The sequence below is a fragment of the Carcharodon carcharias genome, chromosome 5 (genome assembly GCF_017639515.1).
Source record: "Carcharodon carcharias isolate sCarCar2 chromosome 5, sCarCar2.pri, whole genome shotgun sequence".
NCBI lineage: Eukaryota > Metazoa > Chordata > Chondrichthyes > Lamniformes > Lamnidae > Carcharodon > Carcharodon carcharias.
In genome coordinates, this window is record NC_054471.1 from 14,702,832 (window position 1) to 14,728,362 (window position 25,531).

A 25,531-nucleotide genomic window follows, 5' to 3' on the forward strand; every position below is an offset into this window, starting at 1 on the left:
CTCTCTGCTTTCAGAGATCTATGGACACACACATCAAGGTCTCTTTCTTCCTCAGAATATCCTAGTGTCATGCCATTCATTGAATACTTCCTTGTCAAATTACTCCTTCCAAAGTGTATCACCTCACACTTTTCAGCGTGAAATTCCATCTGCCACTTATCTGCCCCTTTGACCATCCCATCTATAACTTCCTGTAGCCCGAGACACTCAATCTCATTATTAACCACTTGGCCAATCTTTGTGTCATCCGCAAACTTACTAATCCTACCCCTCACGTAGTCATCTATGTTGTTTATATAAATGACGAATAATAGGGGACCCAGCACAGATTCCTGTGGTACGCCACTGGACACTGGCTTCCAGTCACTAAATCAGCCTTCTGTCATCACACTCTGTCTCTACAACTAAGCCAATTTTGAATCCACCTTCTCAAATTACCCTGTATCCCATGTGCATCAACTACACTACCCTCATCTACACACCTGGTCATCTCAAAAAATTCAATCAAATTTGTTAGGCATGACCTCCCTCTGACAAAACCATGCTGACTAGCCCTGATCAAACCTTGCCTCTCCAAGTGGAGATAAATTCTCTCCTTCAGAATTTTCTCCAATAGTTTCCATACCACTGATGTGAGACTAACTGGCCTGTAGTTTATCTCTACAAACCTTCTTAAATAGCGGAACCCATTAGCTGTTCTCCAGTCCTCTGGCACCTCCCCCATGGCAGAGGAATTAAAAACTTGAGTCAGAACCCCTGCGATCTCCTCCCTTGCCTCCCTCAGTCTGGGACACAAATCATCTGGACATGGAGATTTGTCTTTTAAGCCTACCAACACTTCCAATACCTTGTCATTCCCTATATCAATTTGCTCAAGAACCTCGCAGTATCTCTCCCTGAGTTCCATACCTTCATCATTTTCTTGGGTGAAGACGAATGTGAAGTATTTGTTCAACACTCGACCGATGTCCTCTGGCTCCGCCCATAGAATGCCCCCTTGGTCTCTTATGGGCCCTACTCTTTCCCTGGTTATCCTCTTCCCATTGATATACTTATAGAATATCTTGGGATTTTCCCTACTTTTACCAGCCAGAGTTTTCTCATATCCCTTCTTTGCTCTCCTAATTACTTTCTTAAGCTCCACCCTGCACTGTCTGTACTCCACTAATGCCTCTGCTGATTTGCTTCACTTGTACCTGCTAAAAGCCTCTCTTTTCCTTCTCATCGTAACCTGAATATCTCTGCTCATCCATGGTTCTCTGGGCTTGTTACTCCTTCCTATCACCCTAGAGGGAACATGTTGAGCCTGTACCCTCCCCATTTCATTTTTGAAAGCCCCCCACTGCTCCTCTGTAGGTTTCCCCACAGGTAGCTGTTCCCAGTATTTCTTGGCCAGATCCTGCCTTATTTTACTCAAATCTACTCTCCCCCAATCCAAAACATTTGTTTGCAACTTGTCGATTTCTTTGTCCATAACAAGCTTAAATTGTACCATAACAAAAACAGAATTACCCAGAAAAACTCAGCAAGTCTGGCAGCACCAGCGGAGAAGAAAAGAGTTGACGTTTCGAGTCCTCATGACCCTTCAACAGAACTGAATGACTCAAAGGAGATGGGCGAAATATAAGCTGGTTTGGGGTGGGGGGGTGTGGGGTTCGGTGGGGGGAGAGAAGTTGGGGGGGGGTGGTGTGGTTGTAGAGACAAGCAAGCAGTGATAGGAGCAGATAATCAAAAGATGTCACAGACAAAAGAACACAGGCGTTGAAGGTGGTGATATTATCTAAACAAATGTGCTAATTAAGAATGGATGGTGGGGCACTCAAGGTACAGCACTAGTGGGGGTGGGGTGGAAAGACTAGCAGGGCATAAAAGATTTAAATATAATGGAAATAGGTGGGAAAAGAAAAATCTATATAAATTATTGGAAAAAACAAAAGGAAGGGGGAAGAAACAGAAGGGGGTGGGGATGGAGGAGGGAGTTCAAAATCTAAAGTTGTAGAATTCAATATTCAGTCTGGAAGGCTGTAAAGTGCCTAGTCGGAAGATGAGGTGCTGTTCCTCCAGTTTGCATTGGGCTTCACTGGAACAATGCAGCAGGCCAAGGACAGACATGTGGGCAAGAGAGCAGGGTGGAGTGTTAAAATGGCAAGCGACAGGGAGGTTTGGGTCATTCTTGCGGACAGACCGCAGGTCTGGGCAACTGCTTTGCAGGCACTTTACAGCCTTCCGGACTGAATATTGAATTCAACAACTTTAGATCTTGAACTCCCTCCTCCATTTCCACCCCCTTTCTGTTACTTCCCCCTTCCTTTTGTTTTTTCCAATAATTTATATAGATATTTCTTTTCCCACCTATTTCCACTATTTTTCATTCTTTTATGCCCTGCTAGTCTTTCCACCCCACCCCCACTAGAGCTGTACCTTGAGTGCCCTACCATCCATTCTTAATTAGCACATTTGTTTAGATAATATCACCAACTTCAACGCCTGTGTTCTTTTGTCTGTGACATCTTTTGATTATCTGCTCCTATCACTGCTTGCTTGTCCCTACAACCACATCACCCCCCCCACTTCTCTCCCCCCACCTAACACCACCACCCCCACACCCACCTTAAACCAGCTTATATTTCACCCCTCTCCTTAGATTCACTCAGTTCTGTTGAAGGGTCATAAGGACTCGAAACGTCAACTCTTTTCTTCTCTGCCGATGCTGCCAGACCTGCTGAGTTTTTCCAGGTAATTCTGGTTTTGTTTTGGATTTCCAGCATCCGCAGTTTTTTGTTTTTATCGCCATGTCTCTGTAATGGCTATAAGATTGTACTTCTTTATTTCTATTCTATCAGTTTATCTGCTTTGCTTCGAATGCTGCATGCTTTTAGATACAGAGCCTTTAGTTTTGTCCTTTTATTATTTTTGAAGTGTCTAGCCTTATCTGCTGATTTACTGTTAGAGTTGTACTCTCTGTCCCTCCCTGTCACAGCCTGTTTATAACTTCCTGTATTAGTAACTTTCCTGCCTTGTCCCTACTCTTTGGTTTATCACATCATCTTAAATTTTATGCCTTGCCCCCAATATTCACTTTAAAGCCCTCTCCACTTCCCTAGTTATGTGGCTTGCGAGGACACCAGCCTCAGCATGGTTCAGGGGTAGATCGTCCCAAAGGTACAGTTCCCACTTTCCCCATGGTGCAAGTGCCCCATGAACCGGAACCACTTCTCCTATACCAGTCTTTGAGCCACGCAATCATATGTCTAATTTTAGTTGTCCTATGTCAATTTGCATGTGGCTCAGGTAATAATCTAGAAATTATTACCTTTGAGGTTTTGCTTCTTAATTTGGTGCCTAGCTCGTCACACTGACTATGCAGAGCCTCCTTCCTAATTGTGCCTATGTTGTTGGACCATGACCATTAGATCCCCCCCTGCACTGCATGATCCTCCCCAGCCCTGAGCAAATCTCCTGAACCTTGGCACCAGGCAGGCAACAAGACCGTTTGGACTCGCTCCATGCGACAGAGAGCAATGTCAATCTCCCTTACTATACTGTGATGTACTACCACAACGTTCCTTTTTGCTCCATCCACTCGAATGACTTCCTGTACCACAGTGTCATGGTCAGTTTGCTCATCCACCCTACAGCCCCCACTGTCATCCAAACAAGCTGACAGAACCTCAAACCTGTTGGGCAATTGCAGGGGCTCACACTCCTGCACTGCTACCTTCTGGGTCCTCTTACCTGCCTCACTCGCAGTCACACCCTCCTGTCCCTGACCACCTTCCAAATCAGAAGACCCTATGCTAAGCGGTGTGATCACCTCCTAGTACTAAGTACTAGTACAAAGCATCCAGGTGACTTTCCCCCTCCCTGTGTTGCAGCTCAGTGAGTTTGAGCTGAAGCTCCTCAAGCTGCAGACCCTTACTGCAGGCATGCTTGCTCTGGATAACACTGGTATCCAGGACCCTCCCACCTGCTGCAGCCATGACATATCACTTGTTCTGCCATACTTATGTGCTTTAATTAATTACTTAATGATTTTATTCAATTATTTATTTTTTTAAAATATATTTATTAAACTTATCACCAATTCCTATACTATTTTAAACCTTAGGAATAGAATAGACCTTGACCACTTAGCATATACTTACTAAACAGCCAGCTTCTTCCCCTGTAGTCGAGCAAGAACCAGTTCCAGCAGGATGGAAATGTTAGAAAAAGCAAAAGAGCATTTCCCTCACCAAACTCCCTCAGCTCACCAGTCTCTCTCACTCCGTTGAGGTCACACACTGTGCCGATCATACTGAGAATGTCTGAATTTATAAATTCTTACAAAGGTTTTAGCTGAGCCCAGATACAGCAAGACCAGTTCAATCTAGTTTCCTTAATTAACTATTTCACCAGCTGCCAGTGGATAGCTTCTATCTCCCTGCTTAGGCCCCTGGATGAGATTAGAATTTGAACAGTGCTTGCAGTTAAATACAAACAATATTATATTTTAAGAAAGATATTTAAGTTTCCCTTGGCTCACCAAACTCTCTCTATCCATTGAGGTTGCACACTGGGTGCTATATGCGGTAGTCATTCTTAACAATTCTGTCATGCACAGATGCATCTGTAATCTGTAGATTGGTGAGGGGTGAAACAGACTTTTCCTTCGCTGTTTCTGTCACAACTTGCTCCAGGCAGATATGTCTTTCAGTACTGGGCCAACTCGGTCAGTAATAGTTCTCCCAAGCCACTTTCTGGTGATGGAAGTTGAAGACTGCTCTCCCTGAGTACATTCTGCACCCATACCATGCTCAGTGTTTCTTCCAAGTGGTGCTCAACATGGAGGAGTACTGACTCATCAGCTGAGGGGAGAGGGGGTGGTGTGGTAGGTTGTAATCAGCTGGAGGTTTCCTTGCCCATGTTTGACTTGGTGCCATGAGACTTCATGGTGTTTGGAGCGAATGTTGAGGTCTCCCTCCCAACTGTATCACACTGTGCTGCCATCTCTGCTGGGTCTGTGCTAGCGGGACAGGGCATACCCAGCGATGGTGATAGTGGTGTTTGGGACAGTGTAATGTGTGATTCGGTGAGTATGACTGTGTCATTTTGTTGCTTGACTAATCTGAGAGAGAGCTCTCCCAATTTTGGCACAAATTTCCTGATAGTGAGAAGGAATTTGCAGGGTTGACTGGGCACGTGCCTTTGTCACATATGAATCCACTGACTAGGTCAACGTAAGGTGGCCCATCTTATTTTTATTCAAGATTTTCATAGAAACTTTTATACAATTGAATGACTTGCTCTGCTGTTTCAGAGGACATTTCAGTCACCCACATGGTTGAGTCTGCAGTCTCATGTAACCTGCGTCCTTATGCATGATGTGAATTGACGTAGTGCTTCACAAGATTAACAACTTCCCTTTAATTATATTGTAATGTGCTCTTTGCCTTGTGGGGCATCCACCACGCATTCCTAACAACTTGAAAAGGCAGTAAATACCACATTGCTGGACCATTAAATTCAGGTGAGGACTGAAGCCACAGCTTTATTTTCAAAATAATTACATTGAAGCCAGGACTCAATGCAATATAAAAGGGTACAAATACTCATGGAGTTAATCAGACCTTAGGATTTCAAAATGTTATCATAATACATTTCTGGCACTATTAGTAATCTATAAACTAGACTTCCTGATGGTAATGATTGTCCATGAGTATTAAAGTTCATCCTACTAATCACATGGATTCTGTTTCAATCCAGAGGTGAAAGGAAACTGAGAAATTGTAATCCTTTCATATCAAATGTTAATCTCAATATACTAACCATCCTTTTTGAAAATATATCCTCTAATGGGTCAGCTGTTAAGGTAGTGAATTTGTCTACCTCCACCAGTCTGAAAATTCATGCAGCTATATTTGACAGCAACAAAAGTAGTTTGGCAGCATCGGCGGAGAAGAAAAGAGTTGATGTTTCGAGTCTTCATGACCCTTCAACAGAATTGTTCTGTTGAAGGGTCATGAGGACTTGAAACGTCAACTCTTCTTCTCTGCCAATGCTGCCAGACCTGTTGAGTTTTTCCAGGTAATTCTGTTTTTGTTTTGGATTTCCAGCATCCACAGTTTTTTGTTTTTAACAAAAATAGTTTGCTCGACATCAGTTGGATTCGTGCATCATCTCTAAAGTTTTTGCATCCTGGTTGACATGCATATCAGAAACAGTCACTTTGAGAGTTTGCTTTATTCAAAGTAAGATGGAATCAGCTCAGGTTTTGTGTGTTGGGCAAAATTCTCTCCTCAATCATAAATACAAAAGAAGTTTGGTCTCAGCTGCAGGTATAAAAAGGCATCGTTTAATTGACTTGAATACGTTATCTCATGGAAAAGATACAACACAAATATTTTTGATTTGAAACAGACTGAAATGCATTTCACATCCTGTCCATGTGAACCTTGCAAAACTTTCAGAAGTGCAACGATACTCCATACTTGGATGCTATCTGGAGAGAGCCTTTAGAGCTGGAGAATATAAATGAAATACTGGTGGTGGATGTATTTTGAGGTAAAAATTCTAAACACCGTATGAAAGATTTTAGTACACTGCTTTAAATCGATTTTTCCTTCTTCATAATAGTATCAATACATTTCTACATCTAGAACCAGCTGTCACTTTTGGCTCTTTTTTCTTTTTAATAATGTTAGAATCATAACTGTTTAAACTGGATTTTTCTTTCTTTTAAAAATACGGAATACAGTGGAGGCTGTCAGTTTTTTTTTTACAAGGGTCTTAAGTTCACCTTGGAACTGTAAACAAGCAGGCCTCTTCTGAGCAATCACCTGACCTTTATGGTACTCAAAAAAGAGTCATTTGCTTTGAACAGAACTTTAATTAAATGAAAAGCTGGAGACAAAGAGGCAATCACAGGGCAGAGGAAAAAATCTTAAGGTTGAACCTGTGGTTTTTGCTTTGTCTTGCAGGGGAAAGGCTGAGTGAGAACAGTAAGCTACCCTGACTAGTCTGCACTGGAATGCTGCTTTGGGCTGCAGTCGAGTGCTTCACTTGGAGTTTGGTGACTGAGGGAATTTAAGGGTTAATTTCTATCTAAAGTCTAGTCTTTCTTTAATTTAGTAATTAACTGAAAGTTGCTGATTGGGTTGGAAGAAGGTGAGTTTTAGGCCAGCTTTAAAACAGAGTTTATAGCATCTTATCAAGGCCACCAAGTTTCAAACTGGGTTTATACAGGCTCTGCTTGCAGCTCCAACTAGTTAATTAGATAATTGGCTAAAACAGGTTTTCAAAGGCTAGATTCAGAGAGTATAAAAACAGGCCATCTGACAGTACTGACTTTGTCTGCACTGGAATGCTGCTTTGGGCTGCAGTGAAGTGCTTAAGTTGGAGTTAGGTGACTGAGGGATTTCAGTGAGGTGGGAACGAAATGATCCTTTGGGTACCGTGAGTATGGTTAGGTAAGTATTCTCTATTTTTATCACATAGTTTTTAAGGTCTTATTTTGTGGTTCAACATTTGTAAGGGCTATATTCTGTAGCAACGAGGAGCAGGGAAGAAGGGCCTGTGAGTAATTGATATTATTTAATAAGTATTTTCCAAAAGGTTTAATTTAATTTAAAGGGGTAACTCATGGCAGAAGAGCTCGAAGCTGTGGTATGCTGCTCCTCCTCTTTGTGGGAAGCCGGGAACATTTCCAGTGCCAGGGGCCAGCATGAGTGCGGGAAGTATCTCCAGCTGCAGTTCCTGGAAGCCTGGGTTTCGGAGCTGGAGCGGTGGCTGAGGACACTGGAGAATCTACGAGGCGGAGAGTATCATGGATAGCATGTATAGAGAGGTGGTCACACTGCAGGTTAAGAGTCCACAGGCAGGAAGGGAATGGTTGACCACCAGGCAGAGCAAGAGGACTGGGCAGGCAGTGCAGGAATCTCCTGTGGCTATTCCCCTACAAAACAGACTGCATTGCATACTGTGCAGGGGAATGGCCCCTCAGGGGAAAGCAGCAACAACCAAATTTGTTGCAACACGGTTGGCTCTGCTGCACAGGGGAGGAGTAAAGAGTGTGGGAATGCAATAGTTACAGGGAATTCAACTGTAAGAGGAATAAATAGGCGTTTCTGTGGCCGCAAACAAGACTCCAGGATGGTATGTAGCCTCCCTGGTGCTAGGGTCAAGGATGTCTCAGAGTGGCTAGAGGACATTCTGAAGGGGGAGGGTGAACAGCCAGTGGCCGTGGTACACATTGGTACAAACGACACAGGTTAAAAAAAGGGATGAGGTCCTAAAAACAGAATGTAGGGAGTTAGGAAGTAAGTTGAAAAGTAGGACCTCAAAGGTAGTGATCTCAGGATTACTACCAGTGCCACGTGTTAGTCAGAGTAGAAATGGCAGGATATATTGGATGAATACTTGGCTGAAGAGATGGTGTTAGGGGGAGGGTTTCAGATTCCTGGGATATTGGGACCGGTTCTGAGGGAGGTGGTACCAGTACAAACTGGACGGGTTATACCTCGGCAGGACTGGGACTGATGTCCTAGGGGGAATATTTGCTAGAGTGGTTGGGGAGGGTTTAAACTAAAATGGCAGGGGGATGGGGACCTATGCAAGGAGTCAGAGGAGGTGGGGGGAATCAAGGACAAGAACAAAAGACAGGAAGCGGAAGAAGAAAAGTGATTGGCAGAGAAATCAAGGGCAAGAATCAAACAGGGCCTCAGTGAAAAATAGTGGGGAACAAGGCAAGTAATGTTAAAAAGACAAGCCTTAAGGCTTTGTGCCTTAATGCGAAGAGTATTCGCAATAAAGTGGATGAATTAACCACGCAAATAGATGTAGACATGTATGATATAGTCAGGATTACAGAGACATGGCTGCAGGGTGACCAGGGATGGGAACTGAACATCCAGGGGTATTCAGTATTTAGGAAGGACAGACAAAATGGAAAAGGTGGTGGAGTTGCATTGCTGGCTAAAGAGGAAATTGACGTAATAGTGAGGAAAGATATTAGCTCCGACGATGTGGAACCTGTATGGGTAGAGCTGAGAAACATTAAGGGGCAAAAAGCATTAGTGGGGGTTGTATATAGACCCCCAAACTGTAGTAGTGATGTTGGGAATGGCATTAAACAGGAATTTAGAGATGCATTCAATAAAGGAACATCTGTAATTATGGGTGACTTTAATCTGCATGTAAGTTGAGCCAATCAAATTAGTAACAATACCATAGAGGAGGAATTCCTGGAGTGTATTCAGGATGGTTTTCTGGACCAATACGTTGAGGAACCAACTAGAGAATAGGCCATCCTACGCTGGGTATTGTGTAATGAGAAAGGAATAATTGGCAATCTAGTTGTGCGAGGCCCCTTGGGGATGAGCGACCAGAATTCTTCATCAAGATGGAGAGTGACGTAGTTGATTCCAAGGCTAGGAAATAATAAAGGAAACTACGATGGTATGAGGCGCGAGTTGACAATGATGGATTGTGAAACGTTACTTGAAGGGATGACGGTGGATAGGCAATGGCAAACATTCAAAGAGCGCATTGGTGAACTGCAACAATTGTTTATTCTGTCTGGCGCAAAAGTAAAACAAGAAAGGTGGCCAAACCATGGCTTACAAGGGAAATTAGAGATGGTATTAGATCCAAGGAAGAGGCATACAAATTGGCTAAAAAAAAACAACAGACCTGAGGATTGGGAGCAGTTTAGAATTCAGCAAAGGAGGACCAGGGGATTGATCAAGAAGGGGAAAATAGAGTACTGAGAGTAGGCTTGCAGGGAACAAAAAAAGTGACTGCAAAAATTTCTGTAGGTATGTGAAGAGAAAAAGATTGGTGAAGACAAATGTAGGCCACTTACAGTCAGAAACAGGAATTTATAATGGGGAACAAAGAAATGGCTGACCAACTAAATCCATAATTTCGTTCTGTCTTCACAAAGGAGGACACAAATAACATACCAGAAATGTTGGGGAACACAGGGTTTAGTGAGAGGGAGGAACTGAAAGAAATCAGTATTAGCAGGGAAATGGTGTTGGGGAAAAATGTTGGGATTGAAAGCCAATAAATCCCCAGGGCCTGATAATCTACATCCCAGAGTACTTAAGTAAGTGGCCCTAGAAAAAGTGGATGTATTGGTGGCCTACTTCTGAGATCCTATAGACTCTGGAACAGTTCCTACAGATTGGAGGGTAGCTAATGTAACCCCTGTATTTAAAAAGGGAGGTGGAGAGAAAACAGGAAATTATAGACCAGTCAGCCTGACGTCGGGAGTGGGAAAAATTCTAGAGTCCATTATAAAAGATTTAATAGCTGAGGACTTGGAAGACAGTGGCAGAATCGGACGGATTCAGCATGGCTTTACGAAAGGGAAATTATAGTTAACAAATCTACTGGAATTTTTCGATGATGTAACTAGTAGAGTTGATGAGGGGGAACCAGTGGATGTTGTTTATTTGGACTTTCAGAAGGCTTTTGACAAAGTCCCACTTAAGAGATTGGCGTGTAAAATTAAAGCACGTGGGATTGCAGGTAGTGTATTGAGATAGATAGAAAACTGGTTGGCAGACAGGAAACAGAGTAGGAATAAACGGGTTATTTTCTGAATGGCAGGCAGTGACTAGTGGGGTACCGCAGGAATCGGTGCTGGGACCCCAGCTATTCACAATATATATTAATGATTTAGATGAGGGAATTAAGTGTAATATCTCCAAATTTGCAGATGACGCAAAGCTGGGTGGGAGGGTGAGCTGTGAGGAGGATGCAGAGATGCTTCAGTGTGATTTGGACAAGCTGAGTGAGTGAGCAAATGCAGGCAGATGCAATATAATGTGGATAAATGTGAGGTTATCCACTTTGGTAGCAAAAACAGGAAGGCCGATTATTATCTTAATGGCTAGAAATTGAGGGGAATGTGTAACGAGACCTGGGTGTCCTCATACACCAGTCGCTGAAGGTATGCACGCACCCTTGGCCCCCCCCTCTCCAGCTTGGCTATGTAACGAAATATAACTCTGTTGTGAATCCTTCCATTAACAGGAGGTTTAAACTTTTTTAACCAGCACACTACTGGAAAGTGATGTTTCTTGCTCTGCAGCCATATTGTTCTAAAAAGAAAAACCCTACATCCATTATATTTATTCTTTCATTGGATTGTTACAGGCAGGGGAGAGAGACAAACTGAACTCCTTTATATTCTTGCCATCTGTCTGTAAGCAGAATTGCTTTAATTTTTGAAATATGATGAGGCGTTTCCTCAATCCCTTTGTTTGTGACATCAATTTTAGTGACTGACAGCAAACTCTCTTTAGGGCTAAATCTAAATCAGGGGCATAGTTTATTCATTCTTTCTAACCTGAGGAATGGTCATCCAAACGCAAATGCACACATACATACACACACAAAAAGAAGATCGAAAAGAGAAGTTCTTACAACTGAATATCTTTAAAAATAGACCCAGACATATGGATATCAGGTCATGTGATAGGCAGATCCAGTGAGGGTTACTTCATGTAGATGTAAGAGTTAAAGTTCAGGTGGGTACAGTGAGTTGGAAGCAAGAGATTCAGAATTCCTTTAAAGTTGATGGCGATGTAGTGGGGTGAGGTTGGTTAGGCAGAGACCTGGTCTGTTCGGCAGGCGATGGCAGGAATGTTCCAGAAAGTCAGGCTTTGAGGAGGTTTAGACTTGATGTAAGCTGACGGTCAGCCTAAAGTCCTGCTTTGGTGTTTTCAGACTGGCGGTTAAACAACTCTGCATTGCGAGCCTAGAAATGTAATCATTTTCTGAAGGGCCATGTTTTAACTTTTGAAATAGGCTGTGGCATGTTTCCTCATTCCCTGTGTTTATGATGCCAAATTTAAAGTGGCTCACAGCAAACTCTCTTTAGGGTTAGATCAGGAGTATAGTTTAATCATGCATGTGATCTTGATCATTAATGTGTCAGTGGTTGGTTAATAAGCAGTTTCTATGCCTCTAGTCAAAATCCATTGTTCACTTTAGGAGATTGATGGTGGCTATCAGAGCTTCTGTAGATATAACTAGTTTTGATGCCCCCCTCCCTTTGTTTATGGTTCAGGTTGGAGATACAAGTTGTCTGCTGGTCCCTGGTTTTGTTGATTGTAATGTGTCCTCACAATGCGAGGTGTCAAATTGCACGAGGATGACGGTTGAGTGTTTGTCCTGTAACTGCTGTTGGAAGTTTCCAAAACCTATAGCCAACTTGTAAATCATGTGCTGTGTAGCAACAATCTTTTGGTTCAGCAAGGTCCATTTTTAAACAGGCAAAAGGTAAGGTTTGCTTTAAACAGTTTATGATCTCTTTCATGTCTTATGAACATGACATTCCTTCTGCCCTCTGAGAAATAGTGAATTCTGCTTAAATTTTTTTAAACCTGTTGCAAAAATAAAAAGGAATAAAGAGGTATACATTCACTCTCTCATTCACACTTGAAGGTCAAACACAAAGCTAGCAGGTGCAATTTCAGTTCCCTGCTTTATTCTGAGGGTTTAAACTTGGGGTAGGGCATCAGTGATGACATTGTCCTTTCCTGCGATGTGGGTAATTTTTAGGATAAAGGGCTGTAAAAGCAAACTCCAGTGGCACAACCTAGATTTGGTTGCTTTGAACTTTTCCAAGAATTTCAGAGGATTGTTGCCTCTGTACACTGGGGTGTCTCGGTAGCCACGGTGAACATAGGTTTCAAAATGCTGGACCGCTAGAAGGAGACCCAAGGTTTCTTTCTTGACTGTGGAGTACTTTTTCTGCTGTTTGTTGAGCTTTTTGGACAAGTAGTCAATTGAGCGCTCAACCCCTGAATCATCTGCCTGGAGTAGCATGGCTCCCACCCCTAAATTGCTGGCATCGATGGCCACTTGAAAAAGTTTACTCCAATCTGGGGCAGCTAATATGGGCTCCTTTACAAGGATGACTTTCAGCTTTGCGAAAGGCTCTTGGCATGCCTTTGCCCACGCTACCTTTTGAGTGTTTTTTTTAAATGCATGTTAGTGGGGCAGCTAGGGTGCTAAAGTTTAGGGTGAACTGTAGAACTTGCACATCCCAAGAAGACGCTTGATTTCCCTCTGGTTTCTGGGAGCAGGAAAATTGGCTACCTACTTTAGCTTCATGGGGTAGCACGTTTCCCTGTCCCACTACATGTCTCAGGTAAGTCATCTTGGAGTTTGCAAACTCCTTTTTTTGCTACGTTCAGTGCCAGTTTTGCCCTTTTTATGCCCTGGAATTCTGTCTCTAGGTGGTCTAAGTGGTCATTCCAGGTGTTGCCATAAATGATCAAGTCATTCAGGTACACTACTCAACGACTGAGACCAGCTACTACTTGGTTGGCCAACCTCTGAAAGATTGCTGCATGACCTTACATTGGTAGAGGCCATCTGGTGTTTCTCATCCTGGGGGGTCATGGGGAATTGCTGATTTTGCTGAGGTAGGTCGAGCGGCCCGCCTTGTCTATACAATTCTGAAAGCCTGAGATTGGATTGGAGTTACCCCTGGTTACTGCATTCACTCTCTGGTAATCAATGCAAAGCTGTTTTGATCCATCCAGCTTCGGGGCCCAGTACAGTGGGAGAGCTCCAACTTGTCTGGTTAGGCTCAATTGTATCATTATGCAGCATGTACTGGGTTTCCTGCCTGAACTGAGCTAGCTTGTTGGGGCTCAGCTGGTAGGAGTTTTGTTTTATTGGCAGGGCATCCACGTCTTGGATTCTTAGGATGGTATATCCTGGCTGGCTCCTACAGACCTCTTTTAAATTTTTTTCAAGCAGTGTGCTCACATCCTCCTGCTACTCTTTGGTCAGCTGTGTTAACTAGGCATTTAAATCTTCCAAGTCTTCATGGTCTGCTGCGAAGCTTTTAAATGCTCTTTGGCCACCGCAGAGGCATTGAAGAGCCATTCCCGAAAGGTGGAGATGTACTCCAAAATGGAGGTGTCCTCCTTGGGCTCCAGAAAATTCTCTTTTAGAAGTTTCAGGAGGCCCTGCATCTCATGCCCATAAATTAATTTAAAAGGGCTGAAGCCAGTGGTCTTGTTTGGGGAGTTCCTGCTAGCAAAGAGCAGGAAACTTAAACTCATGTCACAGTCATGTGGATATTCAGAGCAGTAGGTTCTCATCATGGTTTACAGGATCTGGTGATACCATTCAAGTGCCCTCTGAGACTGAAGATGATGCATGGAGGACTTCAGCTGGGTTATTCCCTAATCTGTGTACAACCTCCTGAAACATTTTGCAACATGAAGTTGGTTCCCTTGATCTGATTGGATCTCTCTTGGTATACTGTGCCAGGAAAAAAAACTGGGCTAGCCATTCGATCATGGCCTCGGCTCTGATTTTCCTGAGGGGAATGGCCTTGGGGAATCAGGTGGCTCAATCCGTTATGGTGAGGAGGTATTGGTAGCCAGTCTTGGTTTGTCAGTATTTATTCAAAGGGTTTACCAAATGCTGGGATGGGTCAGAGGTGGGGGTGGGGCTAGTTTAATTTTGGTCTGAGGTTTTCCTGCAACCTGGCAGGCTTTGAAGTACTCAGTCACGTGAGACTGGAGATGTGGCCAATAAAAAATCTTGCTTATGTGGGCTACAGTTTTGCAGGTACTGATATGTCCAGCTATCAGGTTAGCATGGGCAACTCTTAGAATCTGCTGATGGTATTCTAGAGGCACTACAATCTGGTGGAGCACTGTCCACTCCTCATCTGCAGGCCTCTCGGTGGGGGGTGGGGGGAGGTCTCCACTTCTGCATTACTACCCCATCTCGCAGGTAGTAACACTCAGGGACCTGGGTGGCTTCTGCCTCAGAGCAAGCAGTCTGCACAATGTGCTTTACTTCAGGGTCTGTCTGCTGGGCTTTAATCAGGGAGGTTTGGCTGAGCAGCATCTCCCCTTCAATTAGGATTTTGAAGAAGGTCTCCTCTAACCAGACCTCCAGCTCACCCAGGTAGGACATTGGTTCCCTCTTGACTAAGCTTGCATGCCTAGCTTGGGATCGGGTCAGTACACAGCCAGGCAAGATCCTTGGAACTTCATCTTTCAGCTTTCAGTCTTTCTTTGGCTGGTCTAGAATTATAGGGGTTGCTGCTACATTACTGCCAGCCAAATCATTCCCAAGTAGGAAATCTATGGCACCGAGAGTTCAGGGACAACTCCTACAATCACTGGACCCGGGATTAGGTAGCACTGTAGGTGGATCTGATGGAGGGGCAAACACATATATCCTCCTCCCACTCCACTGATCAGCACTTTGGCTTTCAGGGACAACTCAGGAGAAAGGCTCATGTTTCCCTCCAACGTCAAGGATTGAGTGGCCCCTGTGTCCCGAAGCAGTACGATGGATTTGCTCGCATTCTTGGAAGGATATGGGGATTTTGTCCAGCTGGGCCACACATAGGGCAATAACCTCAGGAGAACTAATGTCTACAGTGAGGTACCCTGCCTGATCTGCACGACCTACTGGGGTATCCTCCTTGAGCCTGCTCCTATTGAGCCCAGTAAGACCCTTGGGCTTCCCTTTTAGCCTCCAGCATTCAGGTCTGGAGTGTCCTATTTTGTTACAATGGGAACACACCGGTCTTCGGGTGTGCTCCTTTCGGGCTTGGAGAAGACTTCTCTCACCCTCATTTGTACCTTTCTTTCTGGATATAGCCCCCTTCCTAACCTGTTGTCCTCCATATCTTTCCAATGGTTTTGGGGGTGGTGTGGAAAGGGTCTGCCTGAATTGCCAGGCCTATGGGTGAGGTCAAAGCTAACAAAGAACAAAGAAAAGTACAGCACAGGAACAGGCCCTTCGGCCCTCCAAACCTGCGCTGATCACATTGCCCGTCAACTAAAACATTTTGTGCTTCCGGAGTCTGGATCCCTCTATTCCCAATCTATTCATGTATTTGTCAAGCTGCCTCTTAAACACCACTATCATACCTGCTTCCACCACCTCCGGCTTTGATGTCTGCACCCCGAGCTGTGAGGACTTTCTGCTCCTCCAACTGTATGCTGAGGTTGAAGGTGAGGCAGTTTTAAAATTCTCGAGTTATATCAATTCTCGAAACCCATCGAAAGCATCCTGTATTTTTCAAGAGCGGACCCATGGGTTTTAGCTGTTCAAATTCTTGGTGGGTCTGTGTGGATTTCTTGAGTGTTCTGGAATCACTGGCGATACACCTCTGGGATCAACTCATCAGCTTTAAGGATGGCAGCCTTGGTCTGTTCATAACTAATGGACGTCTCAGGAGTCATCTTAGAAGAGACCTCTTGGGCCTTCCCTGTCAACTGACCTTGTATTTTAAAGATCCATATTCCTGGTGGCCATTTCTCTCTCTGTCTCTCTCTCCGTGTGTGTCTCTCTCTATCTCCCCATGCCTGTAACTCTATCCATTTCTCTCTTGACCTTCCCTTTCTCTCTCCTGAAATGCTAGCTCAATTTTAAGCTTTTCTAGCTCTATTTTGGCTATGGCAAGTTGATCAGTTTTAGGTTCTAACTCCGCACCTGCCTGTTCTGGCTAAAGACTGAAGCCCAAATGATCGACCAACATCTGAAGTAACTCAAATCTTTTTACCTTATTGGGTAGTTTTAATAGTACCTCCCTAGGTACAGATTTCATTTGTTCTATTCTTAGGGATACTAGGGTTTCACCAGTTAAGTCTCTGTTTTACAACCATATGTGCATTGAAATTTGCCATTTTGCTGTCTTTTTCGGGTAAGGGAATTTGCTGCTATAGTATAATTGTTTTAAAGATTGCTTCAGCTATTGAACTTTCCTTTTTGGCTTCAATTGTTTCCTTTAAGTATCAGATTCAGCTTATTTCTTAAATTCAGACTTTTGTCAACTTTTAGCTAAATTTTGTCTTGTTTATAATGGATTTGATCTCTGACTTGAGACTCCAATTTCTCTTATGGGCAGGGGAGAGAGGTAAATCTTTATTTCTAGCCGTCAGTCTGTAGGCAGAGGTGTTTTAATTTTTGAAATAGGCTGTGGTATGTTTCCCCAAACCCTCTGAGGGTTTGAAGTGACTCACAGCAAACTCTCTTTAGGGTTAAATCAGGAGTATAGTTTGTTTATACATTCAAACCCACAGAATGGTCACAACTTCATAGCCACAAACAAGCAAACCAAAGGAAGATAGGGAGTAAGAGTCTTTGTAATTATGACTAACTTCAAAAGAAAAAGGAAACACAGATATGGATATCAGTTCAAGTGATTACCAGGGTCCAGAAAGTCAGAGTCCAATGAGGGTTCCTTTACTTAGGAGTTATCGTTCAGGCCAGTTCAGTGAGCTGGAAGCACGAGTTTCAGAATTCCTTTAAAGCTGATGGCGACGCAATGAGTTGAGGTTGATTATGCAGAAACTTGGCCTGCTCGGCACGCAATGACAGGAAACTAGGCTATGAGGAGACTAAAACTTGATGCAGGCTGATGTCAGCTTGGGGTTTCCAGGCTGGAGGTTAAACAACAGACTGAGTTGCAAGTCTAGAAACGTAATAACTTTCCAAAGGGCCAGAAGTTTAGGTCTTGTGATATTGCCCATTACAAAGTCAGTGACAAGTTAACCAGCAGTTTCTGTGCCTCTGGTTAAAATCCATTGTTCTCCTTAGGAGATAGATGGTGTCTATTAGCAACTCTGTAGGCACAATGAGTTTCAATGGCTCTCCCTGTTATAGTCCAGGGTGGGGAGACAAGTTGTCTGCTGGTCCCTGGTTTCATTGATCGTGTGCTCACAATAGAGATGTGAGATTCCAAAAGGATGAGGGATTGAACTTTTGTCCTGCCACTATTCTTGAAAGTTTCCAGGAACTGTAGCCAACTTGTAAACCACGTGCCCTGTCGTAGCCATCTTTTGGTTCAGCCAAGTCCATTTTTTTTAAATAGGCACAAAGCAACATTAGATTTAAGTAGTTTACGATCTCTTTCAAACTCTTATGGACATGACAGGATGTTGGTGGCACTGGCAACACAGGTATTTGCTGCCCATTCCTGATTGCCCTTGAAAAGCTGGTGGTGAGCTGCACCCTTGAACCGCTGCAGTCCATGTGGTGTGTGTTCATGCACAGTGCTGTTAGGAAGGGAGTTTCAGGATTTTGATCCAGAACAGTGAAGGAACGTCAATGTAGTTCCGAGTCAGAATGCTGTGTGACTTGGAGGGGATCTTGCAGGTAATTGTGTTCCCATGCATCTGCTGTGCTTTTCCTTCGAAGTGGTACAGCATGCGGGTTTGGAAGGTGCTTTCAAGCAGGCTTTGAGAGTTGCATCTTGTTTATGGCATGATGCTGTCACTGTCCGTTGGTGGTAGATGTTTGGGTTGGTGAATGGGTTGCCAATCAGCTTGGCTGCTTTCCCTTGGAAAAATGTTCTTGAGTGTTGTGAGAGCTGCACTCATCCAGATAAGTGCAGAGTATTCCATCACATTCCTGACTTGTGCTTTGTAGATGGTGGACAGGCTTTGGGGGGTCAGGAGGTGAGTTACTCGCCACATGATCCCTAGTCTCTGACCTGCTTTTGTAGCCACAGTATTTATATGACTAGTGCAGTTCGGTTTCTGGCCAATGGTAACCCCCAGGATGTTGATAGTGGGGGATTCGGTGATGGTAATGCCATTGAACTCTCTCTTTCCTGTCTGTGAACCTCTTGTTGGAGATGGTCATTTCCTGGCACTTGTAGGTGCAAATGGCACTTGCCACTGACCAACCCAAACCTGAATGCAGCTCAGGTCTTGCTGCAAGCGGGCACAGCCTCCTTCAGTATCTGAGGAGTTGCAAATGGTGCTAAACATTGTGTAACCATTAGCAAACATCCCCACTTCTGACCTTATGATGGAGGGAAGGTCATTGATGAAGCAGCTGAACTTGGCTGGGTCTAGGGCGTTACCCTGAGGAACTCCTGTAGTGATGCCCTGGAACTGAGATGATTGACCTCCAACAACTACAACCTTTGCGCTAGGTATGATTCCAACCAGCAGAGAGTTTTCCCCCTGATTCCCATTGACTCCAGTTTTGCTAAGGCACCTTGAATCCACATTCTGTCAAATGCTGCCTTGATGTCGAGGGCAGTCACTCTCATCTCACCTCAGGAATTGAGCTCTTTTGTCTATGTGTGAACCAAGGCTGTAATGAGGTTAGGAGCTGGGTGGCCCTGGCAGAAACCAAACTGGGCGTCAGTAAGAAGGTTATTGCTAAGCAAGTGTAGCTTGATAGCACTGTTGATGACCCCTTCCATTACTTCACTGATGATCAAGAGTAGACTGATGGGGCAGTAATTGACCGGGTTGGATTTGTCCTGTTTTTTGTGGACAGGATTTATGCAGGCAGTTTTCCACATAGCCGTTTGGATGCCAGTGTTGTGGCTGTACTGGAACAGCTTGGCTAGGGGCACGGCAAGTTCTGCAGTACAGGCATTCAGTGCTATTGCCAGAATGTTGTCTGAGCCCATACCCTTGCAGTACCCAGTGCCTTCAGCTGAATCTTAATATCTCGTGGAGTGAATCGAATTGGCTGAAAACTGGCATCTGTGATTCTTGGGACCTTCGGAGGAGGCCAAGATGGATCATCCACTTGGCACTCCTGGCTGAAGATTGTTGCAAATGCTTCAGCCTTATCTTTTGCACTGATGTGCTGGGCTCCTCCATCATGGAGGATGGGGATATTTGTGGAGCCTCCTCCTCCAGTGAGTTGTTTAATTGTCCTCCACCATTCGCAACTTATGCGGTAGGACTGCAGAGCTTAGATCTGACTTGTAGGTTGTGGAGTCGCTTGGCTCTGTCTGTCACTTGCTGCTTATGCTGTTTGGCATGCAACTAGTCCTGTGTTGTAGCTTCACCAAGTTGACACCTCATTGTTAGGTATGCCTTGTGCTGCTCTTGGCATGCCCTCCTGCACTCTGCATTGAACCAGGGTTGATCCTCTGGCTTGATGGTAATGGTAGAGTGGGGGGATATGTCAGGCCATGAGGTTGCAGATAGTGGTCCAGTTCAATTCTGCTGCTGCTGATGGCCCACAGCACCTCATGGATGCTCAGTCTTGAGTTGCTGGATCTGTTTGAAATCTATCTCATTTAACACAGTGGTAATGCCATACAACATAATGGAGCGTATCCTCAATGTGCAGACAGGACTTTGTCTCCACGAGGACTGTGTTGTGGTCACTCCTGCCAATACTGTCATGGACAGATGCATCTGCGGCAGGCAGGTTGATGAGGCTGAGGTCAAGTATGTTCTTCCCTCTTATTGGTTCCCTCACCACCTGCCACAGACCCAGTCTCGGCCAGCTCGGTCAGTTGTGGTGGTACCGAGCCACTCTTGGTGATGGACATTGAAGTCCCCCCATCCAGAGCACATTCTGTGCCCTTGCCACCCTCGGTGCTTCATCCAAGTGGTTTACAACATACAGGAGTACTGACTCATCAGCTGATGGGGGACAGAATAGCGTAATCACCAAACCCATGACCACTGCCACCGAGAAGGACAAGGACAGCAGATAGATGGGAACACCACTGGGACGTTCCCCTCCAAGCCACTCACCATCCTGACTTGGAAATTTATCACAATTCCTTCACTGGGTCAAAATCCTGGAACTCCCTCCCTAATGGTACCGTGGGTGCACCTAAGCCTCATGGACTGCAGCAGTTCAAGAAGGCAGCTCACCACCAGCTTCTCAAAAGCAACTCAGGATGGGCAATAAATGCTGGCCCAGCCAGTGAAGCCCACATCGCTTAAATGAAATGAAGGACAATGTACATTTGCATTCTCTACTGCTTACTGCAACTGCATGCAAGATAGGTGGTAATCAGCAAGAGATTTCCTTGCCCATGTTTGACCTGATGCCATAAGACTTTATGGGGTCCAGAATTGATGTTGCGGATCCAGAGCAACTCCTTCCCGACTGTATACCACTGTGCTGCCACCTTTGCTGGTTCTGTGTTGCCAGTGGGACAGGACAAACCCAGGGATGGTGCTGATGGTGTCTGGGACACTATGTCAGGCTTTTGTTCCGATTTTTGGCACAAGCCCCCTGATGTTAGTAAGGAGGACTTTGCAGGGTCAACAAGGCTGAGCTTGCTGTTGTCCTTTCTGGTGCCTTGGTCATTGCCGGGTGGTCTGTCTGGTTCCATGCCTTTTAGATTTTTTAGTGGCTTTATACAACTGAGTAGCTTGCTAGGCCATTTTCAGAGGGCAGCTAAGAGTCAACTATATTGTTGTGGATCTGGAGTCAGACCAGGTAAGGATGGCAGATTTCTTCATTAGTGAACCAGATGGGTTTTTACAACAATTGACAATGGTTTCATGATTAGACTTCTAATTTTAGATTTTTATTGAATTCAAATTTCACCATCTGCTTTGGTGGGATTCGATCCCAGGCCCCCAAAGCATTACCTTGGGCCTCTGGAACACCAGTTCAGTGACTATACCACTACGCCACTGCCATTCCCCCAAATATTGTGTGTGATACCAGTGGAAGGTGATACCATAGTGGTAACATTACTGGACTCATAATTGAGGGACTGCACTAATGTTTTAAAGCCATGACATCTCAGATGTACCTAACAATGAATGCTGCTGAAGTACAACATAAACGTGTAGAGGCAGGATCTGATAGACAGAGGTCAGCGATCCCAAACAATCGGATGAGGTCATCAAACAGAAGTGCCAAATGGATGATCCATCTTGGCCTCCTAGGGATCACACCATCACAAATGTCAGTCTTCAGCCAATTTGATTAACCGGTTAACCTAACAGCAGTATTGGGAAAATGTTAGAGTCTATTGTGATAAATGAGCAGAATAGCTAAGGGAGAACCAGTGGATGTGGTGTATTTGGATTTTCAGAAAGCTTTTGTTAAAGTCCCGCTTAAGAGGTTAGTGTGCAAAATTAAAGCACATGAGATTGGAGGTAATAGATTGAGAATTGGTTTGCAGACAGGAAACAGAGTTCAATGGCATTACCATCATTGAATTTCTCACTATCAGCATCCTGAGGGGGTTACCATTGACCAGAAACTGAACTGGACTAGCAATATAAAGATAAAAGCAAAATACTGCAGATGCTGGAAATCTGAAACAAAAACAAAAATTGCTGGAAAAACTCAGCAGACCTGACAGCATCTGTGGAAAGGAAGTCAGAGTTAACGTTTCAAGTCTGTATGACTCTTCAGAACTAAAGAGGAATAAGTAATGTGGTGAAATATAAACTGTTTAAGTAGGGTGGGGGAGGTGGAGCTCGATAGAGGGCTAGTGGAGGCAAAGGAGAGATTGCCAAAGATGTCATAAACAAAAGGACAAAGCGGTATAGACGGTAGTGATATTATTTAAAGGATGTGCTAATGGGGACATTAAGGGTAGAAAGCAGGATGAGCAAGTGACAGATGGCCCTAGTTGGGGTGGGGTGGTGGAAAGGGATTGAAATTGGCTAAAAGGTGGAGATAAAAAATTGGATGGAAATAAATTGCCATATAAATACTGTGGTTACAAGAGCAGATCAGAGGCTAAGAATCTTGCGACGAGGAACTCATCTCCTGACTCCCCAAAACCTATCCACCATCTACAAGGCATAAACCAGGAGTGTGATGGAATACTCCCCACTTGCCTGGATGAGTGCAGCTCCCACAGCACTTAAGAAGCTTGACACCATCCAAGGCAAAGCGGCCCGCTTGATTTGCACCACATCCACAAACAGTCACTCTCTCTACCATTGATGCACAGTAGCAGCAGTGTGTATCATCTACAAGAAGCACTGCAGGAATTCACCAAGGCTCCTTAGACAGCACCTTCCAAACCCATGACTGTTACCATCTAGAAGAACAAGAGCAGCAAATAGATGGGAACACCACCACCTGAAAGTTCCCCAGCAAATCACTCACCATCTTGACTTGGAAATATATAGCCGTTCCTTCACTGTCGCTGGGTCAAAATCCTGCAACTCCCTCCCTAACAGCACTGTGGGTGTACCTACACCATATGGACTGCAGCGGTTCAAGAAGGCAGCTCACTACCACCTGTTCAAGGGCAATTTGGGATGCACAATAAATACTGGCCTAGCCAGCGACGTCCACATGCCATGAATGAAAAAGCATTTACTACCATCTGGCTCTTATATATAGTTATAAATATTTGTGTGATCTCTGATTAGTTTCTCTGCTCTTTTCCTCCCAATAAACTCAGTATTTTACCTCTCATTATTTCATTTTATTTATGATAAAATGCTCTAACTGTTGCTTAAAACAGTTTGTGCCTTCAATCCTGTTGTGTGCATGCTACTTTTGAGGATGCAGATTACTGACCCGATCCCTGAAGATTTCAGCTACTAAAAGCATAAACTTTCCCAGTTGTAAATAAATTACACGGTGTGTTATTAAATCATATATCTGAAGGCAGTTTGATTTATTCATTTTGCACTGAACTGACCTGAGTGCCGCAACATGTGAGACATTTAAACAAAGGGAAAAGTCTGAGAGAATCCAGTGAATGCAACCCAGTGATTGCAATCGTGATACCTGGTGGAAAACGTATCTGTGGAATGGAACCAGCAGTATTCAACACATCTAAAATTACTGAACAAAAGCAAAATACAGAAAGAAAATGTTGCAAGCACTCAGCAGGTCAGGCAGCATCTGTAGAGAGATTAGTTAATGTTTCAGATCAATGACCTTTCATCATTATTTTCAGCACTTTCAGTTCTCCTGATTGTTGAACATCCTGTTGGAATGGCCTCCTGCTTATGTCAGTACCTTTGAGAGTGGGAAAATATGAGGGGATCAGTAGACTGTAACAAGACTTTGCTGATTTTAATTTGGGTCTTTATACTGTCATTTGACTTTGAAAGCTCACTGCCATCTCTAGTTCCGTTATATAAATTTATAAATTCTCTCTCTATTTCCCCCTCTGCTGCTCACCTTCGTGACCTTTCCTGTCATCCAGTAGTTCACAATCTGCCTTCTTACCTTAAGTTGTATAACTGAGTGAGCTGGCAGTTGAAGCTCGATATGAAAATCTCATTTCTCCAGTACAGCTGAGCTGTGTAAATATTCAATCAAAAGCCTTTCAGTTTAACTGAGAGAACTTCAATCAACACAATGTTCTAGTGGGCTCTGTGGCTATTATTTCCTCACAGCCATGGCTCTCCCTGAACTAGTTTAATCTGTAAGATTATTCGTTGATTAATTCTGCTTTGCTGAGTGTCTCAACCGCAGAGGCAAAGGAGAGAGAAATAGATACAGCACTTGTTGATCCATTTCAACCCAGTGAGACAGCCTGTAGAGATAAGTGAAAATTAGTTTAATTTTTTATGAATTGAGAAAAGCTTGTTTTCTTTGTGCCTATTATAGACAGCTCAATTACATTGCATTTTTTTCCTGTCCTGCTTCCTCAGATTGCAGGCTTTCAATAACCTGGAACTCCAGACTCCTGAGTGGCATAGAGTTTCACGTCAGTCTGCAAATTTGCAGGAGCAAATTTGCCTTGAACAGAATGCTGCGTTAAATATGTAAGTAGCTGTATCGTTTGACTTGTTCTTTGACAGCAGCAATTCCTTTATAAAAGATAATAAAAAGTAATTGTTTGTTTCCCGGCAGATGTTTAACTGAATTTTGCTAGATTTTGGTGACCAAGGTTGCCATTCATCATATACAGCATTTCTCTGTATTTGAGAGGTTTGACCTCACTCATTGGAAATTTCTGTCAACTGTGTTTCACACCCTGTAGCTCATTATGCATGTTTTATGATACCCTTTTAACCTGTGGATGGCTTTGTCAGTAATCTGTAGTAGATTTATTTTGTTCACTTCTGTGTATTTTAAATGGGGATAGATGCAGGGATTGCTTTCTGCTGCTGCTAACATCCTGGCTAATCTACGCAGCAAGTCCTGTTTGCCATTTTGGGTGTTTTCTGTGTTACTGCTAAACATAATTACATGGTATATATGGCACTGAAGCAAGCATTTTGGCCCTGTCTATCCCTTAACAGTCTTTGACCGGAGGTTCACCGGTAATGGTTGTTGGCTTAGTACAGAGAAGAGTCAATTCTCTCTTAACTCTAAATTCACTTTAATCACTTTGTTAGATCGTATACATGTAGCTTATACATCTGGTTAGATATAGACATGCAGTTTGCAGCAGGTTATACAGTCTTATACCCAAACTAGGATCTAAACGCACACCCACTAGGTTTCTCTGACACTCCCTGATTGGTCACAGAATATAAAAGCTAATACCCGAAAAGAAGAGCTGACGCTGGCCAGGCGTTCCGTTCTCTCTCTCTCGATGTCGTTTCTACGTTGCTGACGTAGGTTCTTCCACTTCCGCGATGGTTGTTCTCAGGAGTTCTCGCTGCTTCTGTGCCCGAAATTCTCCATTCTTATACTGAATCTTATCTATTCAAGCTGTGCTATCTCTCTCGAGTTGGTTTAGGCTTGCTTGCCTAGTCTGTGGCATCTTCTCATTGGCTCTGTTCCAAGAACTTAGGTAGCATTACCTCGTTACTCCTTTCCAAAATGAGGACTTGTCTTATCTCATTCCCTTTGTTCTGCAAGAAACTCAGCTACTTCAAACCGTTTCTAGCCAGCT

The 25,531-nt window shown here is 43.9% G+C and overlaps 1 protein-coding gene across 4 annotated transcripts in view; it reads left to right on the top strand.

The window, feature by feature from the left end:
- tjap1 (tight junction associated protein 1 (peripheral)) overlaps positions 1-25,531 on the top strand; it is a 443,700-nt gene that overhangs the window by 57,286 nt on the left and 360,883 nt on the right. For all 4 annotated transcript variants that reach the window (XM_041188727.1, XM_041188728.1, XM_041188731.1 and 1 more), the window contains exon 2: positions 24,339-24,452. The gene's annotated coding sequence lies outside the window, so the exon portion shown is untranslated. The remainder of the gene's footprint in view (positions 1-24,338; positions 24,453-25,531) is intronic.